This window comes from Labrus mixtus, unplaced genomic scaffold (assembly GCF_963584025.1).
Source record: "Labrus mixtus unplaced genomic scaffold, fLabMix1.1 SCAFFOLD_56, whole genome shotgun sequence".
Classification (NCBI taxonomy): domain Eukaryota; kingdom Metazoa; phylum Chordata; class Actinopteri; order Labriformes; family Labridae; genus Labrus; species Labrus mixtus.
The window spans coordinates 65001-92500 of NW_026870131.1; the positions used below are offsets into that span (position 1 = coordinate 65001).

The window sequence follows — 27500 nt, forward strand, 5'->3', positions numbered from 1 at the left end:
CCATACCACCCTGAACACGCCTGATCTCGTCCGATCTCGGAAGCTAAGCAGGGTCGGGCCTGGTTAGTACTTGGATGGGAGACCGCCTGGGAATACCAGGTGCTGTAAGCTTTTTCATTTTTTTGATCATATGTTTTTTTTTTATCATATAGAGACATATTCACATGTCCAAAAATTCAGCCAGAATCAAGGGCATAACATCTTTAAAAGGCCCCTGTCTGCACACAATAATGGCTTACGGCCATACCACCCTTAACACGCCCGATCTCGTCCCATCTCGGAAGCTAAGGAGGGTCGGGCCTGGTTAGTACTTGAATGGGAGACCGCCTGGGAATACCAGATGCTGTAAGCTTTTTTTATTTTTTTGATCATATGTTTTTTTTATCATAGAGAGACATATTCACATGTCCACAAATTCAGCCAGAATCAAGGGCATGACATCTTTAAAAGGCCCCTGTCTGCACACAATAATGGCTTACGGCCATACCACCCTGAACACGCCCGATCTCGTCCGATCTCGGAAGCAAAGCAGGGTCGGGCCTGGTTAGTACTTGGATGGGAGACCACCTGGGAATACCAGGTGCTGTAAGCGTTTTCATTTTTTTGATCATATGTTTTTTTTTATCATATAGAGACATATTCACATGTCCAAAAATTCAGCCAGAATCAAGGGCATGACATCTTTAAAAGGCCCCTGTCTGCACACAATAATGGCTTATGGCCATACCACCCTGAACACGCCTGATCTTGTCCGATCTCGGAAGCTAAGCAGGCTAGTGCCTGGTTAGTACTTGGATGGGAGACCGCCTGGGAATACCAGGTGCTGTAAGCTTTTTCATTTTTTTGATCATGTTTTTTTTTATCATATAGAGACATATTCACATGTCCAAAAATTCAGCCAGAATCAAGGGCATGACATCTTTAAAAGGCCCCTTTCTGCACACAATAATGGCTTAAGGACATACCACCCTGAACTTGTCCGATCTCGGAAGCTAAGCAGCGTCTGGCCTGGTTAGTACTTGGATGGGAGACCGCCTGGGAATACCAGGTGCTGTAAGCTTTTTCATTTTTTTTGATCATATGTTCTTTTTTTATCATATAGAGACATATTCACATGTCCAAAAATTCAGCCAGAATCAAGGGCATGAGATCTTTAAAAGGCCCCTGTCTGCACACAATAATGGCTTACGGCCATACCACCCTTAACATGCCCGTTCTCGTCCGATCTAGGAAACTAAGTAGGGTCGTGCCTGGTTAGTACTTGGATGGGAGACCGCCTGGGAATACCAGACGCTGTAAGCTTTTTCATTTTTTTGATCATATGGTTTTTTTTTATCATATAGAGACATATTCACATGTCCAAAAATTTAGCCAGAATCAAGGGCATGACATCTTTAAAAGGCCCCTTTCTGCACACAATAATGGCTTACGGCCATACCACCCTGAACACGCCCCTTTTGCTGTCAGAGTTTGTGTGGTGCTGAAGGAGAGCTGACGTGTCAGTACTGAGCAGGACAGCTGGACTAATTTGTTTGTTTTTTGGATGCGCTTTGGATTTATTTAAATACCTCAGATTGTGAGTGAATGTCCCCCAGCAGTCACTGACTGTTAGGGGGATCGTTTTTCTTTTCACCTTTTTTTCCTGTTTTTTTTCCACAATTTTGTGAAGAATTTTTGTTTTTCGTGAATGTTTGCTCGTATGTCGCGAGCAAACTCACACGGACGGATCACAAAGATGACAGGACCACGGACTGGAGAGATGGAAAAAGGAAAAGAGAACGGACAACAACGTGAACAAACAAACATGGCACTGAAACAAAGGAATGGATTAAACGACAACGAGAAGAACGACGGACAAAAAGGACGGATGAAAACGACAAATGAAACAGGGAACGGAATGGATGACGGAGAGAGAGGAAGAGAGAGGAGCGGAGGGCTGATTGCTCCGCATGCAGAGAATGGGAGAGGTGGCGAGAGAGCAGAAAAAGAGGAAGCAAAAGTGTCTTTTGAGAGAAAACTAACACTAAACATTGAAATGGTGGGAGACAAAGTTCCTCTAAATCACGTCATGAGCAACATAAAAATGATCTGTGGGGGCCTGCTGGCGTGCAGAACCCTGGGACCTGAAAAACTGGAGGTGACGGTGAGCAACATTAAAGGAAAGGAAAGGCTGCTGGATGGATTTAAAATCGGAGAGACCAGAGTCGTGGCGAGAGAACTAAATAATGATGAGCTGGTGGTGTCTTTTTTAAACCTGCCAGCGTATATCACAGATGAAGAAATAGTTTGGAAGCTGACGGGATGGGGAGTGAAACCGACATCACCAATAAAACGCAGAATGTGGCCTGGAACAATGATAGCTGACGGAACGAGGTTTGTCCGGGTCAGATTTAATGACCAGGTACAGTCACTCCCTTACTCGCTCGTTTTTCGCTGCTTCTGCTGTCCTCCCTCTCCAGCCAGCTCCGGCGTCTCCAGCTCGCACTCTGACGCCCGTTCTCCTCCGCTCTCTCCGCTCTGCTCCATTTCTCCGTCACTGTTCTCGTCTTCTCTGATCTCCTTCCTGCTTGCTCCGATCACCTCCTTCTCCTCCGCCTCCTCCTCGTACACCTCCTCCGCCTCGTCTTCATCCTCGTACACCTCCTCCACCTCGTTCTTGCTTTCCTCTCCGTTCTCACACTCACATTCATTTTCTCTTTTTTTACAGTTTGTGCATTTTGTGCTGTTCGCGCTGCACTCTCGCGCAAAGTGTCCCTGCACCCCACAGTTGTGGCACATAAATTCTGGACACTCTCTCAGGATGTGTCCCGGCTGGATGCACATCCTGCACACTTTTTGTTGTCTATCATGTATTACTCTAAAGTATTCGTTCCCCATCACAGTGTTAAACTTTGTGGAGAGAGGGAAAAAAGGAGACGGAAGGGACGTGGCAGAAGACCCGGGGGTAAGCATGAGCACAGAGGGGAGGGAGATGCCTGAGAGTGGTGTTGGACAGGCGGGAGGGAGAAAAATCACGCTAAATAATACGGGTAAAAGCACCAGTCCCAATGAAACGGACAGCGAAATGGATGTGAGTGAACTGGCGAGTGCGCAAAAAAGACTAAGTCTTGGACAACGAAAAAAGTTGGTGAAAAAATTGAAATGTAAGGACAAATAATGACTGACAATAACCCCTGTAAATCCGTTTTTTTTGTTTTTATTTTTATGATAATGGCCTTTAATTTATTTTCGATAAACGTGAATGGACTAAGGAACAAAGAAAAAAGACATGCGATTCTTTCCTTGCAGAATGACGTTTTGTGCCTGCAGGAGACCAGGTGGGATGATTCCCTGGTGGAAGACATAAAAAAAGACTTTGTGGGCCATATTTTCTGCTCCAATGGCACGTCGAGGGCGAGAGGAGTGGCGGTTTTAGTCAAAACGGGTCGGGTAACAGGGGTAAATTTGGTTTATGGAGACAAAGAAGGAAGAATAATAGTAATAGACTGTGTGTATGAAACGAAAAATATAAGAATCATAAATATATATGCACCGAATGGAGAAAAAGAAAGGAAAACATTCTTCATTGCAATAAGCAAATGGTGGGAAAGGAATTGTATAATAATCGGTGACTTTAATGTGGCGATGACACCCACCGATGTGTCAAAAAATAATGTGTTTAAGGGGGATGTGAGCAGGGGGACACTTAAAGATATAATGATAACGAAACAATGCATTGATATTTGGAGATTGCTACATCCATGGGAGAGGGTGTTCTCCAGGAGACAAATTGTACTGAATAGATTAAAACAATCTAGAATAGATTATGCTTTGGTGACATGCGAGGTAGTGAGGTGGATTAAAGAAGTTGAATATAAAACTAATATGTGGAGCGATCACGCTGGAATAGAAATCACGTTTAGAAAAGAAACGAATGTACGTAAAGGAGGGATATGGTGCTTTAATGCAAGCTTGCTGGATGATGGAATGTTTGTGAAAAGTATGGAAAGATTGTTGAATGATGTGGGATATGAGTGGAATGAGAGTGAAGATATGAATGTGTGGTGGGATAGAGTAAAAGTCAGAATTAAAAAAAAGTGTATCAATTATAGTAAAGAGAAAAAGTGGAGAGAAAATAGAAAGGAAGAGAATTTGAGAAAACAACTAAGTGAGGAAATAGCATCGCTTGACAGTGTAGATAATGTAGATGTCGAAAAATACATACATTTAAAAGAACAGTTGGGAGTGATTGAACTTAAAAAGAGTAGGGGTGCAGCCATTAGGAGTAAAATACAATATATGTATGAGGGGGAGAGGAGTACAGCCTTTTTTTTAGGTCTGGAAAAACAAAAACAAAAAAGAACAGAAATAAACGAATTATTAAATGAAGCAGGTAAAAGTGTGACAGATAAAAAGGGAATTTTAGAAATAGTAAAGGGCTATTATGAAAGCCTGTTTTCGAGACAGGAGTGTGATAGCGTGAGTGTGAACAGAGCTTTGGGTGCCTTAAAGAAAAAACTAAGCGAGGACGATAAAATGTGGTGTGATTGTGAGTTTACAGAGGGAGAAATCAGAAGTGCTTTAGAGGGGTTAAACAAAAACAAAAGTCCTGGGAGCGATGGCCTAACTGCGGAATTCTACCAAGCTTTCAAAGAGCAGCTGGTGCCCTTGGTGAACAAATTGAGTAAATATATGGAAAAAGTGAAACATATACCAAAAAGTTTAGGGGAAGGGGTGGTTACTATTTTTTACAAAAACAAGGGGGACAATAAAAATCTGGACAACTACAGACCAATCAGCCTACTCAACACAGACTACAAAATCATAGCGAAAACAATAGCCAATAGAATCAGGGAGGTAATAGGAACAATCATAGAACAAACACAATCATACAGTATACCAAACAGAGACATAGCAGACTCAATCATTTCAATAAAACAGACGGTCAGGGATATGGAAGGGGAGGGGGGAATATGGCTAGGGATTGATTTAAATAAAGCTTTTGACAGAGTAGATCACGGGTTCATGGGGAAGGTGTTAGAGAAGTTTGGATTCGGGGAGAGAATGAGAGAATGGATAAATATGTTGTATACAGGAGCGGAAAGCAAGATAAAATGTAACGGGGAACTAACTGATTCTTTTAAAATATCAAGGTCAGTGAGACAAGGATGTCCGATGTCAGCGCTGTTGTACAGCTTGGTAGCAGAGCCGCTGGCAGCACTGATATCGGAAGACGTAAACATAAAAGGTATAGGTAAGGAAAACGTAAAAATAATACAGTATGCAGATGACGTGAATATAATGGTAAAAGGAGAGGAGGATATAGAATTGATATTAAAACATGTACAAACTTATGAAAGAGCATCTGGGGCAAAAGTAAATGAAAATAAGTCAGAAATTATGTTACTAGGTAAGGAATCCAATCTAGTTAATAAGTGGGGATTTAAAACGGTGTGTGAGAGAAGAAAAGTGTTGGGAGTGAATATGGGGAAAAATGAGAATGAATGTGATGATGTAACATGGAAAGAGGTGGTGGGTAAAATTAAAAAAACATTGAATTTGTGGAAAGCGAGGGGTCTATTGTTGAGAGGAAGGGTAGCCGTAACAAATGCTCTCGTGTTGTCCAAAGTGAATCATGCGCTGAGTACTTGTACGCTTCCGGACTGGGCCTTTAAGGAGATTTCAAAGACCATTAGGGACTTTATTTGGAAAAACAAAGCAGCGAGTATAGCTCACAAAACAATAATAGGGGCTAAAGATCAGGGGGGGCTAGCTTTGATTGATTTACTTACAAAAAAAGTAGCACTAAGAGTCAAATTGATAGGCAAATTTATGGACCAGAACCGGAACGTAGTTTGGAAAAACCACTTCAAACAATATCTGTGCAGTTTTGGACTCTACAACGAGGACAACCTGTACCAGATCAATAACCCGGATTCATTTAAACACTTGCCACGGTTTTTCCAGGAAGTACTCAGTGCGTGGTATCAGGTTTCATCCTGGACTGTACCAGAGTGCGGAACGAGAGGGTCAGTGCTACGACTGCCCTTCCTCTCGAGCCCGTATTTTAAAAATGGGGAGAGGGTAATTAAGTGTGAAGCTATGTCGAAAGCGGGATATATTAGAATAAGGGATTTACTGAACTGTGGGGGGGATTTTGATTTACAAATGGTGGTGAGGGGTTTAAAAAATAAAGGGTGTGTGTGCAGAAAGGATGTGATTGAGAGAGTGTTTGCAAATGTAAAATTGTCTTTGTCGAGCGAATGGGAAAAATTAATCAAAGAGAAGGAGGGAGTGATGCAGGACGATGTGGGGGGGATCTCCCTGTGCCTAGGGGAGAAGAAACACAACATTACAGATGTCACTACAAAAATTTGGTATAGGTGCGCAATCACACATAGAATACAGAAACCCACATCCGAAGTAAAATGGACAGACACATACCCGGACATAACAAGCAACATGATATGGAAGAACATTAACATTCCGCATACACCACATGCAATATTTGACCTAGATTTCAAACTGAGGCACAGGAGGATCTTCACCTGCATCGTCCTGCATCAGATCCATAAGGAGAGGTATGAAAGAAAGTGTTGTGTATGTGAAAGTACGGATGAGGATTTAATACATTTGTTTGTTACGTGTGGGGAATTGGTTTATTTTTGGGGAAAAATAAGAGAAATGTTGGGGAAATGCAGTAAGAATGAGTGTTGGAATGAAAGGGGGTGGGAATTGTCGGTGTTGTTGGGGGTGGGAACAAAACAAAAAAATCACAATGTAATGAATATAATTTTGGCTTTTGCAAGAAAAGCGGTTTTTAACAGAAGGAATTATGCACTGTATGAAAGTAAGAAAATGAATGTGTGGAGAATGTTTGTGAATGAATGGAAAGCACATCTTAAATTGTTGTACATAGCGAATGAGAGTGAGTTTGTGAGAATGTTTGTGGAAGGTGCGAATGTGTGTAGAGTAAATGAGGAGGGAATTATGTGGGATGTCTAAATTATTTTGTTTTTGTTTTTTTGGTACGAGGGCTTCTTTTTTGGTCATGGGAAAATGGGTGATTTGATTTGGTGTTTTTTTTTTTCTCAGTGGTTTTTTGAGAATACTGTGGGGTTTTTGTATGTTTTTGTGGTTTGTTTTCAGAGGGGTGTTTGCTTTGGGGGAGGGACTCAGAAGAGTTGTCATGAGTTGGGGGTATCAGGAGTGGTTTGAGTTTTTTTTCCTGATGCTATGTTTTTATTGTTTTTAGGGTGCCGTTTGCGTCAGAGGGGAGGTTTAATTTAGAGGGTGTATGTATTGTAATAGCATTTGTTGTAAATGATGTGAAAGAATTATAAATGTTTTTGTAATTTTGATAATAAAAGATAAAAAAAAAAAACACGGCCTATCTCGTCTGATCTCTTAAGCTAAGCAGTGTCGGGCCTGGTTAGTACTTGGATGGGAGACCGCCTGGGAATACCAGGTGCTGTAAGCTTTTTCATTTTTTTGATCATATGTTTTTTTTTTATCATATAGAGACATATTCACATGTCCAAAAATTCAGCCAGAATCAAGGGCATGACATCTTTAAAAGGCCCCTTTCTGCACACAGTAATGGCTTACAGCCATACCACCCTGAACACGCCCGATCTCGTCCGATCCAGGAAGCTAAGCAGGGTCGGGCCTGGTTAGTACTTGGATGGGAGACCGCCTGGGAATACCAGGTGCTGTAAGCTTTTTCATTTTTTTGATCATATGTTTTTTTTTTATCATATAGAGACATATTCACATGTCCAAAAATTCAGCCAGAATCAAGGGCATGACATCTTTAAAAGGCCCCTGTCTGCACACAATAATGGCTTACGGCCATACCACCCTGAACACGCCCGATCTCGTTCGATCTCGGAAGCTAAGCAGGGTTGGGCCTGGTTAGTACTTGGATGGGAGACCACCTTGGAATACCAGGTGTTGTAAGCGTTTTCATTTATTTGATCATATGTTTTTTTTTATCATATAAAGACATATTCACATGTCCAAAAATTCAGCCAGAATCAAGGGCATGACATCTTTAAAAGGCCCCTTTCTGCACACAATAACGGCTTACGGCCATACCACCCTTAACACGCCCGATCTCGTCCGATCTCGGAAACTAAGTAGGGTCGTGCCTGGTTAGTACTTGGATGGGAGACCGCCTGGAAATACCAGACGCTGTAAGCTTTTTCATTTTTTTTGATCATATGTTTTTTTTATCATATAGAGACATATTCACATGTCCAAAAATTCAGCCAGAATCAAGGGCATGACATCTTTAAAAGGCCCCTCTCTGCACACAATAATGGCTTATGGCCATACCACCCTGAACACGCCTGATCTCGTCCGATCTCGGAAGCTAAGCAGGGTAGGGCCTGGTTAGTACTTGGGTGGGAGACCGCCTGGGAATACCAGGTGCTGTAAGTTTTTTCATTTTTTTGATCATATGTTTTTTTTTTATCATATAGAGACATATTCACATGTCCAAAAATTCAGCCAGAATCAAGGGCATGACATCTTTAAAAGGCCCCTTTCTGCACACAATAATGGCTTACGGCCAAACCACCCTGAACTCGTCCGATCTTGGAAGCTAAGCAGGGTCGGGCCTGGTTAGTACTTGGATGGGAGACCGCCTGGGAATACCAGACGCTGTAAGCTTTTTTTATTTTTTTGATCATATGTTTTTTTTTTATCATAGAGAGACATATTCACATGTCCAAAAATTCAGCCAGAATCAAGGGCATGACATCTTTAAAAGGCCCCTGTCTGCAGACAATAATGGCTTACGGCCATACCACCCTGAACACGCCCGATCTCGTTCGATCTCAGAAGCTAAGCAGGGTCGTGCCTGGTTAGTACTTGGATGGGAGACCGCCTGGGAATACCAGGTGCTGTAAGCTTTTTCATTTTTTTGATCATGTTTTTTTTTATCATATAGAGACATATTCACATGTCAAAAAATTCAGCCAGAATCAAGGGCATGACATCTTTAAAAGGCCCCTCTCTGCACACAATAATGGCTTACGGCCATACCACCCTGAACACGCCTGATCTCGTCCGATCTCGGAAGCTAAGCAGGGTCGGGCCTGGTTAGTACTTGGATGGGAGACCGCCTGGGAATACCAGGTGCTGTAAGCTTTTTCATTTTTTTGATCATATGTTTTTTTTTATCATATAGAGACATATTCACATGTCCAAAAATTCAGCCAGAATCAAGGGCATGATATCTTTAAAAGGCCCCTTTCTGCACACAATAATGCCTTACGTCCATACCACCCTGATCTCGTCCGATCTCAGAAGCTAAGCAGGGTCGGGCCTGGTTAATACTTGGACGGGAGACCGCCTAGGAATACCAGGTGCTGTAAGCTTTTTCATTTTTTTGATCATATGTTTTTTTTAATCATAGAGAGACATATTCACATGTCCAAAAATTCAGCCAGAATCAAGGGCATGACATCTTTAAAAGGCCCCTTTCTGCACACAATAATGCCTTACGGCCATACCACCCTGTACTCGTCCGATCTCGGAAGCTAAGCAGGGTTGGGCCTGGTTAGTACTTGTATGGGAGACCTCCTGGGAATACCAGGTGCTGTAAGCTTTTTCATTTTTTTTGATCATATGTTTTTTTTTGATCATATAGAGACATATTCACATGTCCAAAAATTCAGCCAGAATCAAGGGCATGACATCTTTAAAAGGCCCCTGTCTGCACACAATAATGGCTTACGGCCATACCACCCTGAACACGCCTGATCTAGTCCGATCTCGGAAGCTAAGCAGGGTAGGACCTGGTTAGTACTTGGATGGGAGACCGCCTGGGAATACCAGGTGCTGTGAGTTTTTTCATTTTTTTGATCATATGTTTTTTTTTTATCATATAGAGACATATTCACATGTCCAAAAATTCAGCCAGAATCAAGGGCATGACATCTTTAAAAGGCCCCTTTCTGCACACAATAATGGCTTACGGCCAAACCACCCTGAACTCGTCCGATCTTGGAAGCTAAGCAGGGTCGGGCCTGGTTAGTACTTGGATGGGAGACCGCCTGGGAATACCAGACGCTGTAAGCTTTTTTTATTTTTTTGATCATATGTTTTTTTTTTATCATAGAGAGACATATTCACATGTCCAAAAATTCAGCCAGAATCAAGGGCATGACATCTTTAAAAGGCCCCTGTCTGCAGACAATAATGGCTTACGGCCATACCACCCTGAACACGCCCGATCTCGTTCGATCTCAGAAGCTAAGCAGGGTCGTGCCTGGTTAGTACTTGGATGGGAGACCGCCTGGGAATACCAGGTGCTGTAAGCTTTTTCATTTTTTTGATCATGTTTTTTTTTATCATATAGAGACATATTCACATGTCCAAAAATTCAGCCAGAATCAAGGGCATGACATCTTTAAAAGGCCCCTCTCTGCACACAATAATGGCTTAAGGCCATACCACCCTGAACACGCCTGATCTCGTCCGATCTCGGAAGCTAAGCAGGGTCGGGCCTGGTTAGTACTTGGATGGGAGACCGCCTGGGAATACCAGGTGCTGTAAGCTTTTTCATTTTTTTGATCATATGTTTTTTTTTATCATATAGAGACATATTCACATGTCCAAAAATTCAGCCAGAATAAAGGGCATGATATCTTTAAAAGGCCCCTTTCTGCACACAATAATCCCTTACGTCCATACCACCCTGATCTCGTCCGATCTCAGAAGCTAAGCAGGGTCGGGCCTGGTTAATACTTGGACGGGAGACCGCCTAGGAATACCAGGTGCTGTAAGCTTTTTCATTTTTTTGATCATATGTTTTTTTTAATCATAGAGAGACATATTCACATGTCCAAAAATTCAGCCAGAATCAAGGGCATGACATCTTTAAAAGGCCCCTTTCTGCACACAATAATGCCTTACGTCCATACCACCCTGAACTCGACCGATCTCAGAAGCAAAGCAGGGTCGGGCCTGGTTAATACTTGGATGGGAGACCGCCTAGGAATACCAGGTGCTGTAAGCTTTTTCATTTTTTTGATCATATGTTTTTTTTTATCATAGAGAGACATATTCACATGTCCAAAAATTCAGCCAGAATCAAGGGCATGACATCTTTAAAAGGCCCCTTTCTGCACACAATAACAGCTTACGGCCATACCACCCTTAACACGCCCGATCTCGGAAACTAAGTAGGGTCGTGCCTGGTTAGTACTTGGATGGGAGACCGCCTGGGAATACCAGATGCTGTAAGCTTTTTCATTTTTTTGATCATATGTTTTTTTTGTTTTATCATATAGAGACATATTCACATGTCCAAAAATTTAGCCAGAATCAAGGGCATGACATCTTTAAAAGGCCCCTTTCTGCACACAATAATGGCTTACGGCCATACCACCCTGAACACGCCCGATCTCGTCCGATCTCGGAAGCTATGCAGGATCGGGCCTGGTTAGTACTTGGATGGGAGACCACCTGGGAATACCAGGTGCTGTAAGCTTTTTCATTTTTTTGATCATATGTTTTTTTCTATCATATAGAGACATATTCACATGTCCAAAAATTCAGCCAGAATCAAGGGCATGACATCTTTAAAAGGCCCGTTTCTGCACACAATAATGGCTTACGGCCATACCACCCTGAACACGCCCGATCTCGTCCGATCTTAGAAGCTAAGCAGGGTGGGGCCTGGTTAGTACTTGGATGGGAGACCGCCTGGGAATACCAGGTGCTGTAAGCTTTTTTTATTTTTTTGATCATATGTTTTTTTTTTATCATATAGAGACATATTCACATGTCCAAAAATTCAGCCAGAATCAAGGGCATGACATCTTTAAAAGGCCCCTTTCTGCACACAATAATGGCTTACGGCCATACCACCCTGAACACGCCCGATCACGTCCGATCTCGGAAGCTAAGCAGGGTAGGGCCTGGTTAGTACTTGGATGGGAGACCGCCTGGGAATACCAGGTGCTGTAAGCTTTTTCATTTTTTTTGATCATGTGTTTTTTTTATCATACAGAGACATATTCACATGTCCAAAAATTCAGCCAGAATCAAGGGCATGACATCTTTAAAAGGCCCCTCTCTGCACACAATAATGGCTTACGGCCATACCACCCTGAACACGCCTGATCTCATCCGATCTCGGAAGCTAAGCAGGGTAGGGCCTGGTTAGTACTTGGATGGGAGACCGCCTGGGAATACCAGGTGCTGTAAGTTTTTTCATTTTTTTGATCATATGTTTTTTTTTTATCATATAGAGACATATTCACATGTCCAAAAATTCAGCCAGAATCAAGGGCATAACATCTTTAAAAGGCCCCTGTCTGCACACAATAATGGCTTACGGCCATACCACCCTGAACACGCCCGATCTCGTCCGATCTCGGAAGCTAAGCAGGGTCGGGCCTGGTTAGTACTTGGATGGGAGACCGCCTGGGAATACCAGACGCTGTAAGCTTTTTCATTTTTTTGATCATATGTGTTTTTTTTATCATAAAGAGACATATTCACATGTCCAAAAATTTAGCCAGAATCAAGGGCATGACATCTTTAAAAGGCCCCTTTCTGCACACAATAATGGCTTACGGCCATACCACCCTGAACACGCCCGATCTCGTCCGATCTCGGAAGCTATGCAGGGTCGGGCCTGGTTAGTACTTGGATGGGAGACCGCCTAGGAATACCAGGTGCTGTAAGCTTTTTCATTTTTTTGATCATATATTTTTTTTTAATCATATAGAGACATATTCACATGTCCAAAAATTCAGCCAGAATCAAGGGCATGACATCTTTAAAAGGCCCCTTTCTGCACACAATAATGGCTTACGGCCATACCACCCTGAACATGCCCGATCTCGTCTGATCTCAGAAGCTAAGCAGGGTCGGGTCTGGTTAGTACTTGGATGGGAGACCGCCTGGGAATACCAGGTGCTGTAAGCTTTTTCATTTTGTTTGATCATATGTTTTTTTTTATCATATAGAGACATATTCACATGTCCAAAAATTCAGCCAGAATCAAGGGCATGACATCTTTAAAAGGCCCCTTTCTGCACACAATAATGGCTTACGGCCATACCACCCTGAACACGCCCGATCTCGTCTGATCTCGGAAGCTAAGCAGGGTCGGGCCTGGTTAGTACTTGGATGGGAGACATCCTGGGAATACCAGGTGCTGTAAGCTTTTTCATTTTTTTTGATCATATGTTTTTTTTATCATATAGAGACATATTCACATGTCCAAAAATTCAGCCAGAATCAAGGGCAAGACATCTTTAAAAGGCCCCTCTCTGCACACAATAATGGCTTACAGCCATACCACCCTGAACACGCCTGATCTCGTCCGATCTCGGAAGCTAAGCCGGGTAGGGCCTGGTTAGTACTTGGATGGGAGACCGCCTGGGAATACCAGGTGCTGTAAGTTTTTTCATTTTTTTGATCATATGTTTTTTTTTTATCATATAGAGACATATTCACATGTCCAAAAATTCAGCCAGAATCAAGGGCATGACATCTTTAAAAGGCGCCTTTCTGCATACAATAATGGCTTACGGCCAAACCACCCTGAACACGCCCGATCTCAGAAGCTAAGCAGGGTAGGGCCTGGTTAGTACTTGGATGGGAGACCGCCTGGGAATACCAGGTGCTATAAGCTTTTTCATTTTTTTTGATCATATGTTTTTTTTATCATATAGAGACATATTCACATGTCCAAAAATTCAGCCAGAATCAAGGGCATGACATCTTTAAAAGGCCCCTTTCTTCACACAATAATGACTTATGGCCATACCACCCTGAACATGCCCGATCTCGTCCGATCTCGGAAGCTAAGCAGGGTCGGGCCTGGTTAGTACTTGGATGGGAGACCGCCTGGGAATACCAGGTGCTATAAGCTTTTTCATTTTTTTGATGATATGTTTTTTTTTTTTCATACAGAGACATATTCACATGTCCAAAAATTCAGCCAGAATCAAGGGCATGACATCTTTAAAAGGCCCCTTTCTGCACACAATAATGGCTTATGGCCATACCACCCTGAACACGCCCGATCTCGTCCGATCTCGGAAGCTAAGCAGGGTCGGGCCTGGTTAGTACTTGGATGGGAGACCGCCTGGGAATACCAGGTGCTGTAAGCTTTTTCATTTTTTTGATGATATGTTTTTTTTTATCATATAGAGACATATTCACATGTCCAAAAATTCAGCCAGAATCAAGGGCATGACATCTTTAAAAGGCCCCTGTCTGCACACAATAATGGCTTACGGCCATACCACCCTGAACACGCCCGATCTCGGAAGCTAAGCAAGGTCAGGCCTGGTTAGTACTTGGATGGGAGACCGCCTGGGAATACCAGGTGCTGTAAGCTTTTTCATTTTTTTGATCATATGTTTTTTTTTTATCATATAGAGACATATTCACATGTCCAAAAATTCAGCCAGAATCAAGGGCATGACATCTTTAAAAGGCCCCTTTCTGCACACAATAACAGCTTACGGCCATACCACCCTGAACACGCCCCTTTTGCTGTCAGAGTTTGTGTGGTGCTGAAGGAGAGCTGACGTGTCAGTACTGAGCAGGACAGCTGGACTAATTTGTTTCTTTTTTGGATGCGTTTTGGATTCATTTAAATACCTCAGATTGTGAGTGAATGTCCCCCAGCAGTCACTGACTGTTAGGGGGATCGTTTTTCTTTTCACCTTTTTTTCCTGTTTTTTTTCCACAATTTTGTGAAGAATTTTTGTTTTTTTGTGAATGTTTGCTCGTATGTCGCGAGCAAACTCACACGGACGGATCACAAAGATGACAGGACCACGGACTGGAGAGATGGAAAAAGGAAAAGAGAACGGACAACAACGTGAACAAACAAACATGGCACTGAAACAGAGGAATGGATTAAACGACAACGAGAAGAACGACGGACAAAAAGGACGGATGAAAACGGCAAATGAAACAGGGAACGGAATGGATGACGGAGAGAGAGGAAGAGAGAGGAGCGGCGGGCTGATTGCTCCGCATGCAGAGAATGGGAGAGGTGGCGAGAGAGCAGAAAAAGAGGAAGCAAAAGTGTCTTTTGAGAGAAAACTAACACTAAACATTGAAATGGTGGGAGACAAAGTTCCTCTAAATCACGTCATGAGCAACATAAAAATGATCTGTGGGGGCCTGCTGGCGTGCAGAACCCTGGGACCTGAAAAACTGGAGGTGACGGTGAGCAACATTAAAGGAAAGGAAAGGCTGCTGGATGGATTTAAAATCGGAGAGACCAGAGTCGTGGCGAGAGAACTAAATAATGATGAGCTGGTGGTGTCTTTTTTAAACCTGCCAGCGTATATCACAGATGAAGAAATAGTTTGGAAGCTGACGGGATGGGGAGTGAAACCGACATCACCAATAAAACGCAGAATGTGGCCTGGAACAATGATAGCTGACGGAACGAGGTTTGTCCGGGTCAGATTTAATGACCAGGTACAGTCACTCCCTTACTCCACAAAGTTTAACACTGTGATGGGGAACGAATACTTTAGAGTAATACATGATAGACAACAAAAAGTGTGCAGGATGTGCATCCAGCCGGGACACATCCTGAGAGAGTGTCCAGAATTTATGTGCCACAACTGTGGGGTGCAGGGACACTTTGCGCGAGAGTGCAGCGCGAACAGCACAAAATGCACAAACTGTAAAAAAAGAGAAAATGAATGTGAGTGTGAGAACGGAGAGGAAAGCAAGAACGAGGTGGAGGAGGTGTACGAGGATGAAGACGAGGCGGAGGAGGTGTACGAGGAGGAGGCGGAGGAGAAGGAGGTGATCGGAGCAAGCAGGAAGGAGATCAGAGAAGACGAGAACAGTGACGGAGAAATGGAGCAGAGCGGAGAGAGCGGAGGAGAACGGGCGTCAGAGTGCGAGCTGGAGACGCCGGAGCTGGCTGGAGAGGGAGGACAGCAGAAGCAGCGAAAAACGAGCGAGAGAGGGAAAAAAGGAGACGGAAGGGACGTGGCAGAAGACCCGGGGGTAAGCATGAGCACAGAGGGGAGGGAGATGCCTGAGAGTGGTGTTGGACAGGCGGGAGGGAGAAAAATCACGCTAAATAATACGGGTAAAAGCACCAGTCCCAATGAAACGGACAGCGAAATGGATGTGAGTGAACTGGCGAGTGCGCAAAAAAGACTAAGTCTTGGACAACGAAAAAAGTTGGTGAAAAAATTGAAATGTAAGGACAAATAATGACTGACAATAACCCCTGTAAATCCGTTTTTTTTTGTTTTTATTTTTATGATAATGGCCTTTAATTTATTTTCGATAAACGTGAATGGACTAAGGAACAAAGAAAAAAGACATGCGATTCTTTCCTTGCAGAATGACGTTTTGTGCCTGCAGGAGACCAGGTGGGATGATTCCCTGGTGGAAGACATAAAAAAAGACTTTGTGGGCCATATTTTCTGCTCCAATGGCACGTCGAGGGCGAGAGGAGTGGCGGTTTTAGTCAAAACGGGTCGGGTAACAGGGGTAAATTTGGTTTATGGAGACAAAGAAGGAAGAATAATAGTAATAGACTGTGTGTATGAAACGAAAAATATAAGAATCATAAATATATATGCACCGAATGGAGAAAAAGAAAGGAAAACATTCTTCATTGCAATAAGCAAATGGTGGGAAAGGAATTGTATAATAATCGGTGACTTTAATGTGGCGATGACACCCACCGATGTGTCAAAAAATAATGTGTTTAAGGGGGATGTGAGCAGGGGGACACTTAAAGATATAATGATAACGAAACAATGCATTGATATTTGGAGATTGCTACATCCATGGGAGAGGGTGTTCTCCAGGAGACAAATTGTACTGAATAGATTAAAACAATCTAGAATAGATTATGCTTTGGTGACATGCGAGGTAGTGAGGTGGATTAAAGAAGTTGAATATAAAACTAATATGTGGAGCGATCACGCTGGAATAGAAATCACGTTTAGAAAAGAAACGAATGTACGTAAAGGAGGGATATGGTGCTTTAATGCAAGCTTGCTGGATGATGGAATGTTTGTGAAAAGTATGGAAAGATTGTTGAATGATGTGGGATATGAGTGGAATGAGAGTGAAGATATGAATGTGTGGTGGGATAGTGTAAAAGTCAGAATTAAAAAAAAGTGTATCAATTATAGTAAAGAGAAAAAGTGGAGAGAAAATAGAAAGGAAGAGAATTTGAGAAAACAACTAGGTGAGGAAATAGCATCGCTTGACAGTGTAGATAATGTAGATGTCGAAAAATACATACATTTAAAAGAACAGTTGGGAGTGATTGAACTTAATAAGAGTAGGGGTGCAGCCATTAGGAGTAAAATACAATATATGTATGAGGGGGAGAGGAGTACAGCCTTTTTTTTAGGTCTGGAAAAACAAAAACAAAAAAGAACAGAAATAAACGAATTATTAAATGAAGCAGGTAAAAGTGTGACAGATAAAAAGGGAATTTTAGAAATAGTAAAGGGCTATTATGAAAGCCTGTTTTCGAGACAGGAGTGTGATAGCGTGAGTGTGAACAGAGCTTTGGGTGCCTTAAAGAAAAAACTAAGCGAGGACGATAAAATGTGGTGTGATTGTGAGTTTACAGAGGGAGAAATCAGAAGTGCTTTAGAGGGGTTAAACAAAAACAAAAGTCCTGGGAGCGATGGCCTAACTGCGGAATTCTACCAAGCTTTCAAAGAGCAGCTGGTGCCCTTGGTGAACAAATTGAGTAAATATATGGAAAAAGTGAAACATATACCAAAAAGTTTAGGGGAAGGGGTGGTTACTATTTTTTACAAAAACAAGGGGGACAATAAAAATCTGGACAACTACAGACCAATCAGCCTACTCAACACAGACTACAAAATCATAGCGAAAACAATAGCCAATAGAATCAGGGAGGTAATAGGAACAATCATAGAACAAACACAATCATACAGTATACCAAACAGAGACATAGCAGACTCAATCATTTCAATAAAACAGACGGTCAGGGATATGGAAGGGGAGGGGGGAATATGGCTAGGGATTGATTTAAATAAAGCTTTTGACAGAGTAGATCACGGGTTCATGGGGAAGGTGTTAGAGAAGTTTGGATTCGGGGAGAGAATGAGAGAATGGATAAATATGTTGTATACAGGAGCGGAAAGCAAGATAAAATGTAACGGGGAACTAACTGATTCTTTTAAAATATCAAGGTCAGTGAGACAAGGATGTCCGATGTCAGCGCTGTTGTACAGCTTGGTAGCAGAGCCGCTGGCAGCACTGATATCGGAAGACGTAAACATAAAAGGTATAGGTAAGGAAAACGTAAAAATAATACAGTATGCAGATGACGTGAATATAATGGTAAAAGGAGAGGAGGATATAGAATTGATATTAAAACATGTACAAACTTATGAAAGAGCATCTGGGGCAAAAGTAAATGAAAATAAGTCAGAAATTATGTTACTAGGTAAGGAATCCAATCTAGTTAATAAGTGGGGATTTAAAACGGTGTGTGAGAGAAGAAAAGTGTTGGGAGTGAATATGGGGAAAAATGAGAATGAATGTGATGATGTAACATGGAAAGAGGTGGTGGGTAAAATTAAAAAAACATTGAATTTGTGGAAAGCGAGGGGTCTATTGTTGAGAGGAAGGGTAGCCGTAACAAATGCTCTCGTGTTGTCCAAAGTGAATCATGCGCTGAGTACTTGTACGCTTCCGGACTGGGCCTTTAAGGAGATTTCAAAGACCATTAGGGACTTTATTTGGAAAAACAAAGCAGCGAGTATAGCTCACAAAACAATAATAGGGGCTAAAGATCAGGGGGGGCTAGCTTTGATTGATTTACTTACAAAAAAAGTAGCACTAAGAGTCAAATTGATAGGCAAATTTATGGACCAGAACCGGAACGTAGTTTGGAAAAACCACTTCAAACAATATCTGTGCAGTTTTGGACTCTACAACGAGGACAACCTGTACCAGATCAATAACCCGGATTCATTTAAACACTTGCCACGGTTTTTCCAGGAAGTACTCAGTGCGTGGTATCAGGTTTCATCCTGGACTGTACCAGAGTGCGGAACGAGAGGGTCAGTGCTACGACTGCCCTTCCTCTCGAGCCCGTATTTTAAAAATGGGGAGAGGGTAATTAAGTGTGAAGCTATGTCGAAAGCGGGATATATTAGAATAAGGGATTTACTGAACTGTGGGGGGGATTTTGATTTACAAATGGTGGTGAGGGGTTTAAAAAATAAAGGGTGTGTGTGCAGAAAGGATGTGATTGAGAGAGTGTTTGCAAATGTAAAATTGTCTTTGTCGAGCGAATGGGAAAAATTAATCAAAGAGAAGGAGGGAGTGATGCGGGACGATGTGGGGGGGATCTCCCTGTGCCTAGGGGAGAAGAAACACAACATTACAGATGTCACTACAAAAATTTGGTATAGGTGCGCAATCACACATAGAATACAGAAACCCACATCCGAAGTAAAATGGACAGACACATACCCGGACATAACAAGCAACATGATATGGAAGAACATTAACATTCCGCATACACCACATGCAATATTTGACCTAGATTTCAAACTGAGGCACAGGAGGATCTTCACCTGCATCGTCCTGCATCAGATCCATAAGGAGAGGTATGAAAGAAAGTGTTGTGTATGTGAAAGTACGGATGAGGATTTAATACATTTGTTTGTTACGTGTGGGGAATTGGTTTATTTTTGGGGAAAAATAAGAGAAATGTTGGGGAAATGCAGTAAGAATGAGTGTTGGAATGAAAGGGGGTGGGAATTGTCGGTGTTGTTGGGGGTGGGAACAAAACAAAAAAATCACAATGTAATGAATATAATTTTGGCTTTTGCAAGAAAAGCGGTTTTTAACAGAAGGAATTATGCACTCTATGAAAGTAAGAAAATGAATGTGTGGAGAATGTTTGTGAATGAATGGAAAGCACATCTTAAATTGTTGTACATAGCGAATGAGAGTGAGTTTGTGAGAATGTTTGTGGAAGGTGCGAATGTGTGTAGAGTAAATGAGGAGGGAATTATGTGGGATGTCTAAATTATTTTGTTTTTGTTTTTTTGGTACGAGGGCTTCTTTTTTGGTCATGGGGAAAATGGGTGATTTGATTTGGTGGTTTTTTTTTCTCAGTGGTTTTTTGAGAATACTGTGGGGTTTTTGTATGTTTTTGTGGTTTGTTTTCAGAGGGGTGTTTGCTTTGGGGGAGGGACTCAGAAGAGTTGTCATGAGTTGGGGGTATCAGGGGTGGTTTGAGTTTTTTTTCCTGATGCTATGTTTTTATTGTTTTTAGGGTGCCGTTTGCGTCAGAGGGGAGGTTTAATTTAGAGGGTGTATGTATTGTAATAGCATTTGTTGTAAATGATGTGAAAGAATTATAAATGTTTTTGTAATTTTGATAATAAAAGATTAAAAAAAAAAAAAAACCACGCCTGATCTCGTCCGATCTCGGAAGCTAAGCAAGGTCAGGCCTGGTTAGTACTTGGATGGGAGACCGCCTGGGAATACCAGGTGCTGTAAGCTTTTTCATTTTTTTGATCATATGTTTTTTTTTTTTCATATAGAGACATATTCACATGTCCAAAAATTCAGCCAGAATCAAGGGCATGACATCTTTAAAAGGCCCCTTTCTGCACACAATAATGACTTATGGCCATACCACCCTGAACACGCCCGATCTCGTCCGATCTCAAAAGCTAAGCAGGGTCGGGCCTGGTTAGTACTTGGATGGGAGACCGCCTGGGAATACCAGGTGCTATAAGCTTTTTCATTTTTTTGATCATATGTTTTTTTTTTTTCATATAGAGACATATTCACATGTCCAAAAATTCAGCCAGAATCAAGGGCATGACATCTTTAAAAGGCCCCTTTCTGCACACAATAATGGCTTATGGCCATACCACCCTGAACACGCCCGATCTCGTCCGATCTCGGAAGCTAAGCAGGGTCGGGCCTGGTTAGTACTTGGGTGGGAGACCGCCTGGGAATACCAGGTGCTGTAAGCTTTTTCATTTTTTTGATGATATGTTTTTTTTTATCATATAGAGACATATTCACATGTCCAAAAATTCAGCCAGAATCAAGGGCATGACATCTTTAAAAGTCCCCTTTCTGCACACAATAATGACTTATGGCCATACCACCCTGAACACGCCCGATCTCGTCCGATCTCGGAAGCTAAGCAAGGTCGGGCCTGGTTAGTACTTGGATGGTAGACCGCCTGGGAATACCAGGTGCTGTAAGCTTTTTCATTTTTTTGATCATATGTTTTTTTTTTATCATATAGAGACATATTCACATGTCCACAAATTCAGCCAGAATCAAGGGCATGACATCTTTAAAAGGCCCCTTTCTGCACACAATAACGGCTTACGGCCATACCACCCTTAACACGCCCGATCTCGTCCGATCTCGGAAACTAAGTAGGGTCGTGCCTGGTTAGTACTTGGATGGGAGACCGCCTGGGAATACCAGATGCTGTAAAAGCTTTTTCATTTTTTTTGATCATATGTTTTTTTTATCATATAGAGACATATTCACATGTCCAAAAATTCAGCCAGAATCAAGGGCATGACATCTTTAAAAGGCCCCTGTCTGCACACAATAATGGCTTACGGCCATACCACCCTGAACACGCCCGATCTCGTCTGATCTCAGAAGCTAAGCAGGGTCGGGCCTGGTTAGTACTTGGATGGGAGACCGCCTGGGAATACCAGGTGCTGTAAGCTTTTTCATTTTGTTTGATCATATGTTTTTTTTTATCATATAGAGACATATTCACATGTCCAAAAATTCAGCGAGAATCGAGGGCATGACATCTTTAAAAGGCCCCTTTCTGCACACAATAATGGCTTACAGCCATACCACCCTGAACACGCCCGATCTCGTCTGATCTCGGAAGCTAAGCAGGGTCGGGCCTGGTTAGTACTTGGATGGGAGACCTCCTGGGAATACCAGGTGCTGTAAGCTTTTTCATATGTTTTTTTTAACATATAGAGACATATTCACATGTCCAAAAATTCATCCAGAATCAAGGGCATGACATCTTTAAAAGGCCCCTGTCTGCACACAATAATGGCTTACGGCCATACCACCCTGAACACGCCCGATCTCGGAAACTAAGCAAGGTCAGGCCTGGTTAGTACTTAGATGGGAGACCGCCTGGGAATACCAGGTGCTGTAAGCTTTTTCATTTTTTTGATCATATGTTTTTTTTTATCATATAGAGACATATTCACATGTCCAAAAATTCAGCCAGAATCAAGGGCATGACATCTTTAAAAGGCCCCTTTCTGCACACAATAATGGCTTACGGCCATACAACCCTGAACTCGTCCAATCTCAGAAGGTAAGCAGGGTCGGGCCAGGTTAGTACTTGGATGGGAGACAGCCTGGGAATACCAGGTGCTGTAAGCTTCTTCATTTTTTTGATCATATGTTTTTTTTTTTATCATATAGAGACATATTCACATGTCCAAAAATTCAGCCAGAATCAAGGGCATGACATCTTTAAAAGGCCCCTTTCTGCCCACAATAATGGCTTACGGCCATACCACCCTGAACTCGTCAGATCTTGGAAGCTAAGCAGGGTTGGGCCTGGTTAGTACTTGGATGGGAGACCGCCTGGGAATACCAGGTGCTGTAAGCTTTTTCATTTTTTTGATCATATGTTTTTTTTTTTATCATATAGAGACATATTCACATGTCCAAAAATTCAGCCAGAATCAAGGGCATGACATCTTTAAAAGGCCCCTGTCTGCACACAATAATGGCTTACGGCCATACCACCCTGAACACGCCCGATCTCTTCCGATCTCGGAAGCTAAGCAAGGTCAGGCCTGGTTAGTACTTGGATGGGAGACCGCCTGGGAATACCAGGTGCTGTAAGCTTTTTCATTTTTTTGATCATATGTTTTTTTTTTATCATATAGAGACATATTCACATGTCCAAAAATTCAGCCAGAATCAAGGGAATGACATCTTTAAGGCCCATTTCTGCACACAATTATGGCTTATGGCCATACCACCCTGAACTCGTCCGATCTCGGAAGCTAAGCATGGTCGGGCCTGGTTAGTACTTGGATGGGAGACCGCCTGGGAATACCAGGTGCTGTAAGCTTTTTCATTTTGTTTGATCATATGTTTTTTTTTATCATATAGAGACATATTCACATGTCCAAAAATTCAGCCAGAATCAAGGGCATGACATCTTTAAAAGGCCCCTTTCTGCACACAATAATGGCTTAAGGACATACCACCCTGAACTTGTCCGATCTCGGAAGCTAAGCAGCGTCTGGCCTGGTTAGTACTTGGATGGGAGACCGCCTGGGAATACCAGGTGCTGTAAGCTTTTTCATTTTTTTTGATCATATGTTCTTTTTTTATCATATAGAGACATATTCACATGTCCAAAAATTCAGCCAGAATCAAGGGCATGAGATCTTTAAAAGGCCCCTGTCTGCACACAATAACAGCTTACGGCCATACCACCCTGAACACGCCTGATCTCGTCTGATCTCGGAAGCTAAGCAGGGTAGGGCCTGGTTAGTACTTGGATGGGAGACCGCCTGGGAATACCAGCTGCTGTAAGCTTTTTCATTTTTTTGATCATATGTTTTTTTTTTATCATATAGAGACATATTCACATGTCCAAAAATTCAGCCAGAATCAAGGGCATAACATCTTTAAAAGGCCCCTGTCTGCACACAATAATGGCTTACGGCCATACCACCCTTAACACGCCCGATCTCGTCCCATCTCGGAAGCTAAGCAGGGTCAACTTTTATCAATCAATCAATCAACTTTTATTTGTATAGCGTCAACTCATAACAAGTGTTATCTCGAGACACTTTACAAGAAGCAGGTAAAATACCTTACTCATTGTCTTTTAACATTACAAAAGAGCAGGTAAAAGACCTTACTCATTGTTATGTTACAAAAAGCAGGTAAAGGACCTTACTTATTGCTATGTTACAAAGATCCGGCCTATCCATCATGAGCACTTTAGCAAAGCAGCAAAAGTTACAGTGGTAAGAAAAAACTGCCTTATTAAAAGGCAGAAATCTTCGGCCGGATCCCCGGCTCATGACGAAACAGTCTTCACAGGCCTAGACTGCGCCGGGCTTGGAAAGGGATAGGGGGAGAGATGGGATAAGATGCAGGAAGAGGGATAGAGAGCAAGGGGGTGGGGGGAGGTAGACCGTCCATCAGCAATCCGGTGGGGAGGGGAGGGGGTGTGGGGGGTTGTTCTGGCAGGCCGCCAACCCACGATCCGGTGGGGAGGGGGTAGTGGTGGGGTGGGGGTTGTTCTGGCAAGCCGTCAACCGATGATCTTGAGGAGCCTAGGGGAGCTCAAGAGCTCCCAGGAAAGTAGGTGGTTAGTGACTGAGATTTATAGATAGATACATGCAGTAATATGATGTACTGTATATGCATAGAGAGAGAGAGAGAGAGAGAGAGAGAGAGAGGAGCTCAAGGTGCCAGTTCCCCCGGTAGTCTAAGCCTATAGCAGCATAACTAAGAGCTGGTCTACACCAGCACCAGCCCTAACTATAAGATTTATCAAAAAGGAAAGTTTTAAGTCTAATCTTAAAAATACAGACTGTGTCTGCCTCCCGGACCCCGGCTGGAAGGCGGTTCCAGAGGAGAGGAGCCCGATAACTGAAGGCTTTACCCCCCATAGTACACTTGGAGACTGTAGGTACCACCAGCAGGCCTGCACTCCGGGACCGCAACGCTCTCAAGGGACAGTACGGCACTAGTAGCTCCTTAAGATAAGATGGTGCCTGGCCATTTAGAGCTTTGTAGGTGAGAAGAAGGATCTTGAATTCTATTCTAGACTGTATAGGGAGCCAGTGCAGAGAAGCCAGGACAGGAGTAATGTGGTCCCATTTCCTGGTTCTGGTCAGTACACGAGCTGCAGCATTCTGGACCCGTTGAAGAGTCTTTAGAGATTTGCCAGAGCACCCTGACAAAAGAGAGTTACAATAATCCAGTCTGGAGGTAACAAATGCATGAACTAGTTTTTCTGCATCACTTTGCGACAGGATATTCCTGATCTTGGATATATTACGAAGGTGAAAGTAGGCTGTTCTTGAAACTTGACTGATGTGAGAGCTAAAAGACATATCTTGATCAGAAATAACTCCGAGATTCCTAACAGTGGTGCTAGATGCCAGGCTGATGTCATTAAGGACAGTCACATCACTAGAAAAAGTCTCTCTGAGGTTCTTAGGGCCTAGCACAATAACTTCAGTCTTGTCTGAGTTAAGTAGCAAAAAATTTCTGGTCATCCAGGTCCTAACGTCCTTAAGGCATGTTTCTAGCTGACATAACTGACTGGTACCATCGGGCTTCATTGATACATAAAGCTGAGTATCATCTGCATAACAATGAAACTGTATGGAGTGTTTCCTCATAATATTTCCCAGAGGAAGCATATATAATGTAAAAAGAATTGGTCCAAGCACTGAACCTTGTGGGACTCCATGGCAAACTTTAGTGTGCATAGAGGACTCATCATTAACATGTACAAACTGAGATCGGTCTGATGAGTAGGATTCAAACCAACTTAAAGCAGTCCCTGTAATTCCAAGCAAATGCTCCAGTCTGTACAACAGGATCCGATGGTCAATGGTGTCAAAAGCAGCACTAAGATCTAACAAGACGAGCACAGACAGAAGTCCCCTGTCTGAGGCTAGAAGTAGATCGTTTGTAACTCTAACTAGTGCAGTCTCAGTGCTATGGTGGACTCTAAATCCTGACTGGAACTCTTCAAATAAACTGTTGTCATGGAGAAAGTCACACAGCTGTTTAGCTACCACCTTCTCCAGGATCTTCGAGATAAAAGGAAGGTTGGATATAGGTCTGTAGTTAGCCAGAGTTCCTGAGTCCAGAGTAGGCTTTTTAAGTAGAGGTTTGATTACCGCTACTTTAAATGTCTGTGGTACATAGCCTGCCAGTAAAGACATATTGATCATATCTAATATGGAGTTGCTAACTAAGGGAAAGACTTCCTTAAACAGCTTGGTTGGGATTGGGTCCAAAATACAGGTTGACGGTTTCGATGCAGAAAAAATGGAATGTAGCTCTGAAAGGTCGATTGGAGAAAAACAGTCGAGACTAATATCTGGTCCTGGAACTGTCTCTGCCGCAACAGACGTATCTGCACCAGGTAAGGGCAGGAGGTTACCAATTTTGTCTCTGATGTCTAGAACTTTGTTGTTGAAAAAGCTAAGGAAATCATTACTGCTGAGGGCTAGAGGAATACAAGGCTCAATGGAGCCATGACTCTCTGTCAGCCTGGCTACAGTGCTGAAAAGGTATCTAGGATTGCCTTTGTTTTCCTCGATTAGAGAGGAGTAGTAGGCAGCTCGGGCGTGACGTAGAGCCTTCATATATCTTCTATGACTATCCTGCCAGAAAAAACGAGATTCTACCGTTTTGGTCGAACGCCATATTCTTTCAAAATTCCGTGATGATTGTTTCAGAGTACGGGTTTCTGAGTTGAACCATGGAGCCACTCTCCGCCGCTTGACAACCTTCTGTTTCAGGGGAGCAATCGAATCCAGAGTAACTCTCAGCGAATCCACTGCACTATCAACAAACTGATCTAGCTGAGAGGGACTAAAGCTATCGTAAGAGTTTCCAACTGGGTTGAAACACGGTACTGAATCAAAAACAGCTGAAATAGCTTCCTTAAATCTAGCCACAGCACTATCCGACAAACTTCTAGAAAGCACACCTCTTCCAGGCAGAGGTAATTCTAGTAGGACAAAATCAAATGTAATAAAAAAATGGTCTGATAGCAGAGGATTTTCTAGGAAAACTGTAAGGTTATGGATTTCAATTCCATAAGCTAAAACAAGATCCAGGGTGTGGTTAAAATGATGAGTAGGTTCGTTTACACCCTGGGTGAAACCAATAGAGTCTAATAGTGACATGAAAGCTGTGCTCAGGCTATCATTTTCAACATCCACATGGATATTGAAGTCACCTACAACAATTATTCTATCACTGCTAAGGACTAAGTCTGATAAAAATTCTGCAAACTCAGATAAAAACTCAGAATATGGGCCAGGAGGGCGGTAAACTACAGCAACTAGAACTGGCTGAAAGGTTCTTGAGACTGGATGTGGAAGACTAAGAACAAGGCTTTCAAAAGAAGAAAAATTCAGCTTTGGTCGAGGGTTAACTAAAAGACTGGAATTAAAAATAGCTGCTACTCCACCACCTCGTCCGGTGTCTCGAGGTATATGAGTATTAAAATGACTGGGAGGAGTGGATTCATTCAAACTAACATATTCATCTCGACACAGCCAGGTTTCAGTCAAAAAAAGTAAATCAATGTGCTGATCTGATATCAGATCACTCACTAAAAGAGACTTGGATGCTAAGGACCTAATGTTCAAAAGTCCGCAGTGAATCCTCCGATCTTGTAGCAAAATCGTATTCGTAGTTTTGATTCTAATCAGATTCTGATGATTCACGCCGTTTGGATGACTTATAAAAAC

At 42.5% G+C, this 27500-nt stretch overlaps 30 non-coding genes and 13 pseudogenes across 30 annotated transcripts in view; all 43 read left to right on the forward strand.

Moving 5' to 3' along the window:
• The window catches only part of LOC132961777 (5S ribosomal RNA), a 119-nt gene extending 8 nt beyond the window's left edge, over positions 1-111 (forward strand). The window contains exon 1 of the ribosomal RNA XR_009667983.1: positions 1-111. This exon is cut by the window's left edge and continues 8 nt beyond it. This is a non-coding gene — a ribosomal RNA (5S ribosomal RNA).
• A 122-nt stretch (positions 112-233) lies between these two features.
• On the forward strand, positions 234-352 carry LOC132962455 (5S ribosomal RNA). Its single transcript, XR_009668424.1, has one exon. It is a non-coding gene; the product is annotated as a 5S ribosomal RNA (ribosomal RNA).
• A 121-nt stretch (positions 353-473) lies between these two features.
• Positions 474-592, forward strand: LOC132962044 (5S ribosomal RNA). Its single transcript, XR_009668030.1, has one exon. It is a non-coding gene; the product is annotated as a 5S ribosomal RNA (ribosomal RNA).
• A 121-nt stretch (positions 593-713) lies between these two features.
• On the forward strand, positions 714-832 carry LOC132962444 (5S ribosomal RNA). Its single transcript, XR_009668414.1, has one exon. It is a non-coding gene; the product is annotated as a 5S ribosomal RNA (ribosomal RNA).
• A 351-nt stretch (positions 833-1183) lies between these two features.
• Positions 1184-1302, forward strand: LOC132961827 (5S ribosomal RNA; annotated as a pseudogene).
• A 6279-nt stretch (positions 1303-7581) lies between these two features.
• LOC132962342 (5S ribosomal RNA) lies at positions 7582-7700 on the forward strand. Its single transcript, XR_009668315.1, has one exon. It is a non-coding gene; the product is annotated as a 5S ribosomal RNA (ribosomal RNA).
• Positions 7701-7822: 122 nt separating this feature from the next.
• On the forward strand, positions 7823-7941 carry LOC132962150 (5S ribosomal RNA). Its single transcript, XR_009668130.1, has one exon. It is a non-coding gene; the product is annotated as a 5S ribosomal RNA (ribosomal RNA).
• Positions 7942-8062: 121 nt separating this feature from the next.
• On the forward strand, positions 8063-8181 carry LOC132961738 (5S ribosomal RNA; annotated as a pseudogene).
• A 121-nt stretch (positions 8182-8302) lies between these two features.
• On the forward strand, positions 8303-8421 carry LOC132962142 (5S ribosomal RNA). The gene has a single exon (XR_009668122.1). It is a non-coding gene; the product is annotated as a 5S ribosomal RNA (ribosomal RNA).
• A 122-nt stretch (positions 8422-8543) lies between these two features.
• Positions 8544-8652, forward strand: LOC132961909 (5S ribosomal RNA; annotated as a pseudogene).
• A 123-nt stretch (positions 8653-8775) lies between these two features.
• On the forward strand, positions 8776-8894 carry LOC132962322 (5S ribosomal RNA). The gene has a single exon (XR_009668296.1). It is a non-coding gene; the product is annotated as a 5S ribosomal RNA (ribosomal RNA).
• Positions 8895-9013: 119 nt separating this feature from the next.
• Positions 9014-9132, forward strand: LOC132961789 (5S ribosomal RNA). Its single transcript, XR_009667984.1, has one exon. It is a non-coding gene; the product is annotated as a 5S ribosomal RNA (ribosomal RNA).
• A 351-nt stretch (positions 9133-9483) lies between these two features.
• Positions 9484-9592, forward strand: LOC132961776 (5S ribosomal RNA; annotated as a pseudogene).
• A 123-nt stretch (positions 9593-9715) lies between these two features.
• LOC132962370 (5S ribosomal RNA) lies at positions 9716-9834 on the forward strand. The gene has a single exon (XR_009668342.1). It is a non-coding gene; the product is annotated as a 5S ribosomal RNA (ribosomal RNA).
• Positions 9835-9956: 122 nt separating this feature from the next.
• On the forward strand, positions 9957-10065 carry LOC132961900 (5S ribosomal RNA; annotated as a pseudogene).
• Positions 10066-10188: 123 nt separating this feature from the next.
• Positions 10189-10307, forward strand: LOC132962323 (5S ribosomal RNA). The gene has a single exon (XR_009668297.1). It is a non-coding gene; the product is annotated as a 5S ribosomal RNA (ribosomal RNA).
• Positions 10308-10426: 119 nt separating this feature from the next.
• On the forward strand, positions 10427-10545 carry LOC132962209 (5S ribosomal RNA). The gene has a single exon (XR_009668186.1). It is a non-coding gene; the product is annotated as a 5S ribosomal RNA (ribosomal RNA).
• A 581-nt stretch (positions 10546-11126) lies between these two features.
• On the forward strand, positions 11127-11235 carry LOC132961911 (5S ribosomal RNA; annotated as a pseudogene).
• Positions 11236-11360: 125 nt separating this feature from the next.
• On the forward strand, positions 11361-11479 carry LOC132962253 (5S ribosomal RNA). The gene has a single exon (XR_009668228.1). It is a non-coding gene; the product is annotated as a 5S ribosomal RNA (ribosomal RNA).
• A 121-nt stretch (positions 11480-11600) lies between these two features.
• LOC132962242 (5S ribosomal RNA) lies at positions 11601-11719 on the forward strand. Its single transcript, XR_009668217.1, has one exon. It is a non-coding gene; the product is annotated as a 5S ribosomal RNA (ribosomal RNA).
• Positions 11720-11842: 123 nt separating this feature from the next.
• On the forward strand, positions 11843-11961 carry LOC132962023 (5S ribosomal RNA). Its single transcript, XR_009668010.1, has one exon. It is a non-coding gene; the product is annotated as a 5S ribosomal RNA (ribosomal RNA).
• Positions 11962-12082: 121 nt separating this feature from the next.
• Positions 12083-12201, forward strand: LOC132961879 (5S ribosomal RNA). Its single transcript, XR_009667993.1, has one exon. It is a non-coding gene; the product is annotated as a 5S ribosomal RNA (ribosomal RNA).
• Positions 12202-12323: 122 nt separating this feature from the next.
• Positions 12324-12442, forward strand: LOC132962180 (5S ribosomal RNA). Its single transcript, XR_009668158.1, has one exon. It is a non-coding gene; the product is annotated as a 5S ribosomal RNA (ribosomal RNA).
• A 122-nt stretch (positions 12443-12564) lies between these two features.
• Positions 12565-12683, forward strand: LOC132962194 (5S ribosomal RNA). Its single transcript, XR_009668171.1, has one exon. It is a non-coding gene; the product is annotated as a 5S ribosomal RNA (ribosomal RNA).
• Positions 12684-12805: 122 nt separating this feature from the next.
• Positions 12806-12924, forward strand: LOC132962310 (5S ribosomal RNA). Its single transcript, XR_009668285.1, has one exon. It is a non-coding gene; the product is annotated as a 5S ribosomal RNA (ribosomal RNA).
• A 122-nt stretch (positions 12925-13046) lies between these two features.
• On the forward strand, positions 13047-13165 carry LOC132962163 (5S ribosomal RNA). The gene has a single exon (XR_009668142.1). It is a non-coding gene; the product is annotated as a 5S ribosomal RNA (ribosomal RNA).
• Positions 13166-13286: 121 nt separating this feature from the next.
• Positions 13287-13405, forward strand: LOC132962214 (5S ribosomal RNA). The gene has a single exon (XR_009668190.1). It is a non-coding gene; the product is annotated as a 5S ribosomal RNA (ribosomal RNA).
• Positions 13406-13527: 122 nt separating this feature from the next.
• Positions 13528-13636, forward strand: LOC132961753 (5S ribosomal RNA; annotated as a pseudogene).
• A 121-nt stretch (positions 13637-13757) lies between these two features.
• Positions 13758-13876, forward strand: LOC132962156 (5S ribosomal RNA). The gene has a single exon (XR_009668135.1). It is a non-coding gene; the product is annotated as a 5S ribosomal RNA (ribosomal RNA).
• Positions 13877-13998: 122 nt separating this feature from the next.
• LOC132962373 (5S ribosomal RNA) lies at positions 13999-14117 on the forward strand. Its single transcript, XR_009668345.1, has one exon. It is a non-coding gene; the product is annotated as a 5S ribosomal RNA (ribosomal RNA).
• A 121-nt stretch (positions 14118-14238) lies between these two features.
• Positions 14239-14347, forward strand: LOC132961720 (5S ribosomal RNA; annotated as a pseudogene).
• Positions 14348-20633: 6286 nt separating this feature from the next.
• On the forward strand, positions 20634-20752 carry LOC132962347 (5S ribosomal RNA). The gene has a single exon (XR_009668319.1). It is a non-coding gene; the product is annotated as a 5S ribosomal RNA (ribosomal RNA).
• Positions 20753-20874: 122 nt separating this feature from the next.
• Positions 20875-20993, forward strand: LOC132961688 (5S ribosomal RNA). Its single transcript, XR_009667974.1, has one exon. It is a non-coding gene; the product is annotated as a 5S ribosomal RNA (ribosomal RNA).
• Positions 20994-21114: 121 nt separating this feature from the next.
• On the forward strand, positions 21115-21233 carry LOC132962318 (5S ribosomal RNA). Its single transcript, XR_009668292.1, has one exon. It is a non-coding gene; the product is annotated as a 5S ribosomal RNA (ribosomal RNA).
• Positions 21234-21355: 122 nt separating this feature from the next.
• On the forward strand, positions 21356-21474 carry LOC132961756 (5S ribosomal RNA; annotated as a pseudogene).
• A 123-nt stretch (positions 21475-21597) lies between these two features.
• Positions 21598-21716, forward strand: LOC132962110 (5S ribosomal RNA). The gene has a single exon (XR_009668092.1). It is a non-coding gene; the product is annotated as a 5S ribosomal RNA (ribosomal RNA).
• Positions 21717-21838: 122 nt separating this feature from the next.
• LOC132962035 (5S ribosomal RNA) lies at positions 21839-21957 on the forward strand. The gene has a single exon (XR_009668021.1). It is a non-coding gene; the product is annotated as a 5S ribosomal RNA (ribosomal RNA).
• A 108-nt stretch (positions 21958-22065) lies between these two features.
• On the forward strand, positions 22066-22174 carry LOC132961834 (5S ribosomal RNA; annotated as a pseudogene).
• A 121-nt stretch (positions 22175-22295) lies between these two features.
• Positions 22296-22404, forward strand: LOC132961991 (5S ribosomal RNA; annotated as a pseudogene).
• A 123-nt stretch (positions 22405-22527) lies between these two features.
• Positions 22528-22636, forward strand: LOC132961796 (5S ribosomal RNA; annotated as a pseudogene).
• A 123-nt stretch (positions 22637-22759) lies between these two features.
• LOC132962293 (5S ribosomal RNA) lies at positions 22760-22878 on the forward strand. The gene has a single exon (XR_009668266.1). It is a non-coding gene; the product is annotated as a 5S ribosomal RNA (ribosomal RNA).
• Positions 22879-22998: 120 nt separating this feature from the next.
• LOC132961765 (5S ribosomal RNA) lies at positions 22999-23107 on the forward strand (annotated as a pseudogene).
• Positions 23108-23461: 354 nt separating this feature from the next.
• Positions 23462-23580, forward strand: LOC132962275 (5S ribosomal RNA). Its single transcript, XR_009668249.1, has one exon. It is a non-coding gene; the product is annotated as a 5S ribosomal RNA (ribosomal RNA).
• Positions 23581-27500: the final 3920 nt, after the last annotated feature.